This window comes from Phaseolus vulgaris, chromosome 11, assembly GCF_051622355.1.
Source record: "Phaseolus vulgaris cultivar YP4 chromosome 11, ASM5162235v1, whole genome shotgun sequence".
Taxonomy (NCBI): domain Eukaryota; kingdom Viridiplantae; phylum Streptophyta; class Magnoliopsida; order Fabales; family Fabaceae; genus Phaseolus; species Phaseolus vulgaris.
The window spans coordinates 38,070,350-38,079,111 of record NC_143508.1 but is presented as its reverse complement, the minus strand read 5'-3'; positions in this window follow the sequence as shown (position 1 = coordinate 38,079,111).

Below are 8,762 nucleotides of genomic sequence, written 5' to 3'. Positions count from 1 at the left end.
AGTAAAAGTCCTCCGTGTTTCTGTGGGCGAGAAGATGTAACCCCTGGGGCAATGTAGAGGCACCAGTGAAAAGTCCTCCGTGTTTCTGGGGGCGAGAAGATGTAACCCCTGGGGCAATGTAGAGGCGCCAGTAAAAGTCCTCCGTGTTTCTAGGGGCGAGAAGATGTAACCCCTGGGGCAACGTAGAGGCGAGTTAAAGACCTTCTCGCCGATGAGCGAGTTCAGGCAAGTTAAAGACCTTCTCGCCGATGAGCGAGTTCAGGCGAGTTAAAGACCCTCTCGCCTACATGCGAGCTTAGGCAAGATAAAATCCTTCTCGTCTCGAACAAGTTCAGGTACGGTGCAGAGGGTGGAAGAAGTTTGGAAGGTGGCTAAGGTAGGTTCGAAGAGAACGCCTAGGTCTTTGTTTTGAAGTTCAGGGAGGTAAAGAAAGATCCCAAAAGGCGTCTCTGCCCCCATGCAAAGAAACAATGGCCAAAGCATGAGGCTAGAAAGAAGCTGATGTCACCAAGAGTCCTTGGCGATCGGGAAGAGTTCAAACAGCGGCGAGAAGGTTAAAAGACCTGTTTGATGAAGCAGGTCGAGTGGAGCGTGTTTAAGCCAGCAACTGAGTTACCGTTCGTTGCTTGAAGGGTATTTTTACGATAAGGTTAATTGCCTTAAGGTTACGAATTGTTAAGTGTTTGTTGCTTAGGGCTAAAGTGATCCGAAGCGGTTAAGTCGAAGGTTGTACCTACCGTTTTCCTAAGTCTTTTCTTTGAAATTAAACAAGCAAGGAAAGTTGAAGCAAGTGAAGAAGTTATAAGGGGAAAAGCGTAAACTTTTGTCATTAACAGATAGCAATGAATAACAGTTTAGAGCATATATACGACGGGACATAAAAGTTTATTACAAGGCATATACGAGGGAAATCACAAAAGTAGCAGATGAAGAAGAATTGATTAGTCTTCAGCAGGAACGACTTTTCCACCCACCACTTCATTGTTCAGCGACACCATGCTGAGATCCAGGTCAGGGAATAGGCAAGCGAATTGTTCTCGCGCAGCTTCGAATCCAGCGGCCAGAATCTGAGCAGAATTTAGCTTGAGTTCTTCAATTTGTTTCTGAAGTTCCTCAATCCGCCTCTTGAGGTCTTCAGTTTGCTCTTTCAGCTCTTTATTCTGTTGCTCCAGCTCTTCAACCTATTTTTTAAGTTGTTCGTTGGTCTCTTGAGCCTGGAGAAGGTCTTCAGTAACCTTCTTGGATTCCGATTGTGCTTGGGCCAACTCAGCAGCCACCTTTCCCTTCTCTTTGTTGGCCTCGACGAGATCAGCCATGGCGTCGTCCCTCGCCTTTTCCACTTGCCCAAGTAGTTTCTCTCGGTCGATCGACCTCTGGTCCAATTTTTGCACCTTAGCGGCGTCAGCTTTCATGAGAGCCTCCAGGTCGACCGCCCTGGCGCGAAGAGGCACGATCTTGCTCTCCAATTCGACCTTCTCTTGGGCAAGTTGATGAACCTTGTGGCGAAGGTCAGTGGCCTCCTTGCGCGCCAGCCTGAGCTCGGTATTCATTGCATCCTCCACTCGGGAGTGTTCGATTTCTGCGAGCGTCAGGCTGAAAGACAACTTCTCCACCTCAACCCTCATGGTGCTGTTTTCGGTTTTGAGGTTGAAGAGGTCGTCTTGGAGCCTCCTGGTTGAGCCCTCCACAGCCCTAGTTATGATCGCCGGGATATCCTCTGCTATGGTCTTCAGCTTGGCGGTTAGAGGCTCCCACATCCTTGTGACCTCCAAGGGGAGGTTTGCTGCTTGGAGAGGCGCCAGGTGGGCTTGTTGTGGGTTCTCGTCGCCACCTTCCTTAGCAGGTTCATCAGTAGTTGCTTCCTGGCGTGGCGACGGAATCGGGGATTCGGTGATCAGAATCGGAGAGGTATGAGCAACCTCATCCCCGATTGGAGCATCTTCTGCAGCTGAAGCGTTTGAAGGGGGGCCCCCTCCAGCTGACACATATGGTGTAGAAGCGCTTGGGGGGTCCTCCAGGAAGTTTGGCTCTTGGGCCTCAGCTGCAGGTGGTGCAGTGGCCAGTGGGACCGCTTGGACTGGAGAGGCAGGAGCCTGTGGGGGTGGCGATGCTGGAGGAGGAGCAGGCGTCGACGGAGGTGTTGAGGTTGGAAGAGGGGGTGGAGCAAGCGGTGAGGAAGGTGCCACCCTCTTCCTCTTTGAGACCAAACCGTCCTCGGTGGCCTCGTCGTCTTCTTCCTCTTCCTCATGGATCACCTGAGGAGCTTTCCTTTTAGGTCTGAGGACCAGTTTCTTGCGTTGGGTGGGTTCCTTGGGAGGTGATCGCCCTTGGACGATGGCTGTCTCTACCACCGAGTTGGGCACCGTTTGCGAACCCGTCGCCAACCCATGGTTTCGGGCGAGCGCCTTTAGTTCAGCGAGCATGTTTTTGGGCAACATGTTGTCTGCATGGAACGAAAATGCATGGGTTAAATCAAGGAAAACAAATAAGTGCATGAGGTAATAAACAGCAAAGCAGATGGTATGTGCAGGAAAGGTAAACCAAAGTCTTGCGCATAACGCACAAGACGCCCAGAAACAGCTAAACAGAAGCAGTATCAAAGCAATAGTTTAATGTCCTAACCTATTCGAATTTCTAGCTGATCTTCATAGAATTCGAAGCATATCGAGGTGGTGGTAAGGAAAGTTATATTGGCGTCCGCCACTTTTTTCCAGAAGAGACAGAGGTCTCTGTCCAATGCTCCCATGCTGTCAGGACTTTTGGGCCTCCTGAAGCAGCTCTTGGACTCCTTCTTCCCCTTGTCCACCCAGTACAAGGGGAAGCCATCGAGAAGGGAGGCGTCCTTGTCGTTCGCACGCACTTGGACGAATTTCCCCTTCCAGTCCTTGTAAGATTGCTGGAAGATAGCAAAGATGGACCTCCCAGCAATCGCGTTCAAACTGACCCATAGGCGGTCTCCTGGGTGCTTGGCTTCGAAGAGGAATAAGAACACGTCCACCGATGCAGGCAACCCCAGGTGGTCGCACATCACTTGAAAAGCTCGAACAAACGCCCAGCTGTTGGGGTGGAGCTGGGCGGCAGCAATGTTGAGCTCGGTAAGAAGTTCCCTCTCGAATCGGGTGAAAGGGAACCTGAGCTTGACCTTCTTGAATAAAGTCGTATAGACAAAGCAGAAGGGCCCGTCGGCGCTTACTTTGTCATCAGCACAAACAGGCAGATCGGGGGGGCAAGGCAGCACCATCATCTTCTCGTCGTGCTCCTTGTGAAACGATTGATAGATCTCGTCCCCCTTTGTCAGCCGCAAAACTGCTCCCGCAGTGTTCACAGAGGATGTCTCCCTCAGAAGGGTCGAGTTGGCCCAGGGATACAAAGTTTTGAAGTCTGGCAGAGGAACGGGGGCTCCTCCAGCGATAGCTGGAGTCGCCTGGGCCAGGACAGGACGAGAAGACGCAGGCCTCTCAGCCTGCGAAGATGAAGCGCCACGAACTTGTGGTGGGTCGTGTGCTTGTGAAGGGAGATTTCGTGATGAAGGAGGAGGATTCGGGGTAATCTTTGTGCGAGTCATGGTAGCAGCTGCAAAGGAAGAAGAAAGGAAAAATGATCAGGGGGTTACAGAGGCTGACTCGATCATAGAAGGAAGGTGAAAAACGAACGAATGTAGGTTCATTGCGACGATTGACGAAGCCCTAAGTTACGCAGAAGGAGAAATGGAAAAACAACCCACAGCGTATGCACCAGGCAGTTACAGGATGATGCGAATCGGTTAAAATGCAAGGAAAACCAGCAGAAGAAGGAAAGTAGGTACCTTTTGATGATCAGGAAGACGATGAAGGTTGATGGTGATTCAGAATGCTGGAGAGCGCTGAGAGTTTTTCGCAGAAGGAAGTTAGAGCGTTCGTGAATGCGAGGGAAAGTGATGGAACAGTGTTGAGTTGAAATGGGTTTAAGGGTTTTTTTCGAAATGGGTTTAGGAAGCGCAAACGGCAACTGAAGAGAGCCGTTGATGAAGCCACGCGTCAAGCGATGAGTGAGGGGTTTGGTGGAGCGTCAGAGCAGCAGAAGGTACAACCGCTTGGAATTCCGCGTCAGTGCCACATAGACCGGTGTTGACGTGACTCTTTCAGTCTTTTCGCTAGACAAGTCTTCGCTTAAGACTGGGGGGCTTGTGTACCGCCCTGGTGGTCGGGAGTGATGACGTGGCACCCTGCTACAGTATAGGCGTGTTGGCAAGGCGCCAGGTTGGCAAGAGGGAAGGAAGTCGGGGGGCTCGTGTAGTCGCCAGTTGTTAAATTGGCATGTTCCGATCTCCATCTTACCAGAATCGGCGATCACCAGGTTAAAGATGAAGTTGCCAGATGTAAACCCAGGCGACCAAGCAGTTGGAGATCGCCGGAGAAAGCACATCGCCGAAGATGAAAGAGAAGCAAAGTATGAAGGCGGCCGGCGAGACCACAGGGAAGGTGTATGAGGACACCCTAACTCGCCAGTTCCAGTAGAGATCGCACTCCCAAGTTAGCTATGCACTGGGCAGTACCATGCATAAGTAACTTAGCCAAAATGAGAGTAGAAGCAGCGCCAAGTCAAGGAGGCTCCAGATGATGGCACGTGTATGACTGGATGCTAGCCACGTGTCCAGGTCTGTAACTGCCAGGAGAGAGAAAACAGCCAGGTATATAAGAGTTCTCAACAAACTTTCTGAGGTACGCACGTTCAGTTTACACTCTTTACGCTTGCGAGTGATATAGCTGACTGTGAGAGAGGATTTGCACGGTTCTTGTTCTCTTAGTATTTGGTGATACCGTCACTGACTTGAGCGTTGGGGTGCGATCGGCCGCAGTGGCGCCGCTCTGTTTCTTTGCAGGTTCTTGAGGTGGATCTCGAAGAGGAACGGAGGTTCGAAGCGGTGCGCACGTCGATCCTTTGACGAGGCAGTTTCCAGCGTTCCGGTCAACAGGCAGGATCATCAGGCGCCCACCGTTGGGCCGTGTAAAACTTGCTCCCATCAACAGCGTGAGTTCTTGAAAGTTTTCGAAGTTTTCTGCGTGGTTGTGTGCTGGTGCAACCATCGGTCGCTGTTTCTTTGAGTTTCGTTCGGTGAATTTGCGTTTTGTACCGTTCGTTTGGCTTTTCGATCGGTGGAGTGAGGTTTCCTGCTGCTTACGCGTAATCTGTTTGGTGAAAGTTCGAGTTCATTCGCTCGTTTGGTTGTCCGCGGGGAAGCGTTGGTTTCTAGTGAAGTTGTGGTTTTCTTCGAAGGTTTACGGTGTTATTGAGTTTTCTTGCGCAGTTTCGCGCTGTTTTCTCCGATTGATCGCTGTTTCGATCGTGGTTGAAGTGTTATTCGCTGCATTCCTGTGATTCGCTGAAGTTCATGAGAAAAATGAGAAGCAATCGTTCAAGCCCCGTGGCGCCTGTCGCTGCTGAAGGCGACGCCGCCATGACCATGGCGCAGATGGCAGAGATGATGCGCTCGTTGCAGGCAACTGTGGAAGCCTCACGCGTAGAGCAGGCGAGAATACATGAGGACCTGGTCGCCTCTCGCGCCAGGAACGAGGAGCTTAGCAAGGTGACGGAGGAGCTGCGTCAAGCTCTTCGGGAGCAGCAAGGACGCTCTTCTGCTGAAGAGGTGGCGCCGTCGACGCCACCTCGTGTTTTCCCAATGCCTTTTGTTCAGGCGATTACTGACACGCCTATTCCCACGAGCGTGGTTCCGGTTAAGGCTGTCTTTACCGGCGTGGAGGATCCAGAGGCTCATCTGACCAAGTTCCATACGCAGATGATGCTGTCGGGAGGGTCAGACGCCGTCTACTGCAAGATGTTCGTGAGTACGCTCTAGGGAACGACGATGGAGTGGTTTGTGAGCCTGCCTAACGGCCACATAACCAATTTTCAACAGTTCTCGAAGATTTTTGTCGAGCAGTACATCGTGAATAAGGCACCGCCCAGGGTGTCTTATGATCTGTTTGATATAAGGCAGTACCATGGGGAGTCCCTCAGAGATTACCTGAATCGCTTTGGAGCGCAGATGGTCAGATCGCCGGCCAAGGATGAAGAAATGCTGGTCTATGCCTTCAAGAAGGGCGTGCAGCCAGGACCATTCTGCGAAGCCTTGATCAGGGCTCACCCAGCGACGTTTGCTGAAGTCAGGCGACTTGCGGTGGCTCACATCGTCGACGAGAGTGAAGTCGCCGAGAAGAGAGGCAGCGTGGCTCCCGCCAGGCCACGCGCCCAGACCAGGATCCAGCCGCAGAGGGTGCTGGAAACAGCGGCGGCGGCCAGGAAGGACCAGAGGACTCGCCATCCTTACGACAGGAGGAACAAGGGAAGGAGCCAGGGGCGCCAGCAACCAGCACGCCGGGAATACAATCGCCCGCCTAAGCACAAGTTTGTCATGGGATTAGCAGATCTAATCGCCATTCCTAATATATCTGCTAGGTTGAAAGCGCCTGAGAAGGTGGGCGACAAGGTGCTGGGGTCAAAGCCGGATGCCTGGTGCGAGTTCCACCAATGTTTTGGCCACGCTTTGGACTCGTGTTTGTCTTTAGGATACCAGCTCGACGATCTGGTTAAGAGCGGGTTCCTAAATGACTATCTGCTGGACAGGAGGACGGGGGGAGCGTCGAGTTCCCAGCCAGCAGGTGGAGAAGCCCAGCAACACGAGATGCCTATCCACGGGGAGATCCACACCATTGCAGGGGGCTTCTCAGGTGGTGGATGCACCGCATCGCAGAGGAAGAAGTACGCGCGATCGGTGATGACAGTGGATATGTTTGAAGATCACTCGCCGGAAGTGGACATTACGTTCACCAAGCAGGATCTTCGGGACGTTGTGCCTCATGACAACGATCCCATAGTTATTTCGTTGGTTACAGCGGGAAGGAAGGTCCACAGAGTTCTGGTAGACCAAGGGAGCTCGGCAGACGTGATGTTCTGGCCGACTTTCACGCAGCTGGAGTTGCCCCTTGACCAGCTAAGGCCCTATGGAGGGTGTTTATATGGGTTCGCTGGTGACCAGGTGGAGGTTAGGGGGTACATTGAGCTGAGAACCACGTTTACAGATGAGGCTGGTTCGAGGACGGAGAAAATCAAGTACCTCATCGTAAACGCTCCTTCAGCGTATAACATCCTGTTGGGGAGGCCCACGCTTAACAGGATAGGCGCCATTCCGTCGACTCGGCACATGAAGGTAAAGTTGTCGTCCATGGAAGGGGTGGTGATCACGATCAAGTCTGATCAGAAAGAAGCGAAAAGGTGCTATGAGAATAGCCTGAAAAACAAAAGATCAGTGAGTTATGTAACAACCACCCCACCTCCCGGTGTGAAGCCCAGATCGACGGTAACAGAGGAGGCCGCCGGGAGAGATGTGGAGATGGTAGACGCTGAGCTAGGGGAGAGGAATGCTGGCCTGGAGGAGGAAGAGGCGCGGAATCGCCCCGAGGAAGCAAGGGAGCAGGGAATCGCCAGGGCGGTGATCGCCAGAGAATCCAGGCCTAAACCTGTCGAGCAGTGGCTCAAAAAGGAGATCGGAGGAAAAATCTTCAAGCTGGGAAGATCTCTGGAGGTCGAGCTCCAGGACCAGATCGCCAAGGTGATTGAGCGGCATCTGGACGCGTTTGCATGGTCCGCTTCGGACATGCCCGGGATTGATCCCGACTTCTTGTGCCATCATCTGGCGATGGACAATTTGGTGAGACCGGTGCGACAAAGGAGAAGAAAGTTCAACGAGGAGAGGAGGCAGGCGATCAGGGACGAAACACAGAAACTCCTCGCTGCAGGCCACATCAGGGAAGTCCAGTACCCTGAATGGTTGGCAAATGTCGTGCTGGTGAAGAAGAGTAACGGGAAATGGCGCATGTGCGTCGATTTCACCGACCTGAACAAAGCTTGCCCAAAGGATTCGTATCCTTTACCAAGCATAGATGCCCTGGTTGATAGTGCCGCAGGGTGTAAGTTGCTGAGTTTCCTGGATGCCTTCTCAGGATATAATCAGATCAAGATGCATCCCATGGATGAAGAGAAAACAGCCTTCATGACGGAGAGGTCGTGCTATTGCTATAAGGTGATGTCGTTTGGGCTGAAGAACGTGGGGGCCACGTACCAGAGGCTGATGGATCGAGTACTTGCACCAATGCTGGGAAGGAACGTGCAAGCTTACGTCGATGACATGGTCGTGACCTCGCAGGAAAAAAGCAAGCACGTTGCAGACTTGGAAGAATTGTTCACGACGATCGCCAAGTTCAAGTTAAAGCTCAATCCGGAGAAATGCATTTTCGGCGTGGAGGCTGGAAAGTTTTTGGGTTTCCTCTTGACTGAAAGAGGGATAGAAGCCAACCCAGACAAGTGTGCCGCCATCTTGGCGATGAGGAGCCCAGCTACGGTGAAAGAAGTCCAGCAGCTAACAGGTCGGATGGCAGCCCTATCTCGCTTCGTGTCAGCTAGCGGAGAAAAGGGGCATCCCTATTTTCAATGTCTGCGGCGCAATAATAAGTTTGCTTGGACGAAAGAGTGCGAAGAAGCTTTCGTCAAACTGAAGGAGTATCTGGCGAGCCCGCCGGTTCTGTGCAAACCGCTAGTGGGAATCCCTCTCAGGTTGTATTTTGCTGTAACTGAGAGGGCGGTGAGTGCGGTGCTCGCCCAGGATCAAGATCAGGCTCAGAAGCCTATCTATTTTGTGAGCAAGGTATTGCAGGGCCCCGAAACGAGATATCAGGCCCTGGAGAAGGCTGCGTTGGCTGTGGTGTTTTCGGCGAGGAGGTTGCGCC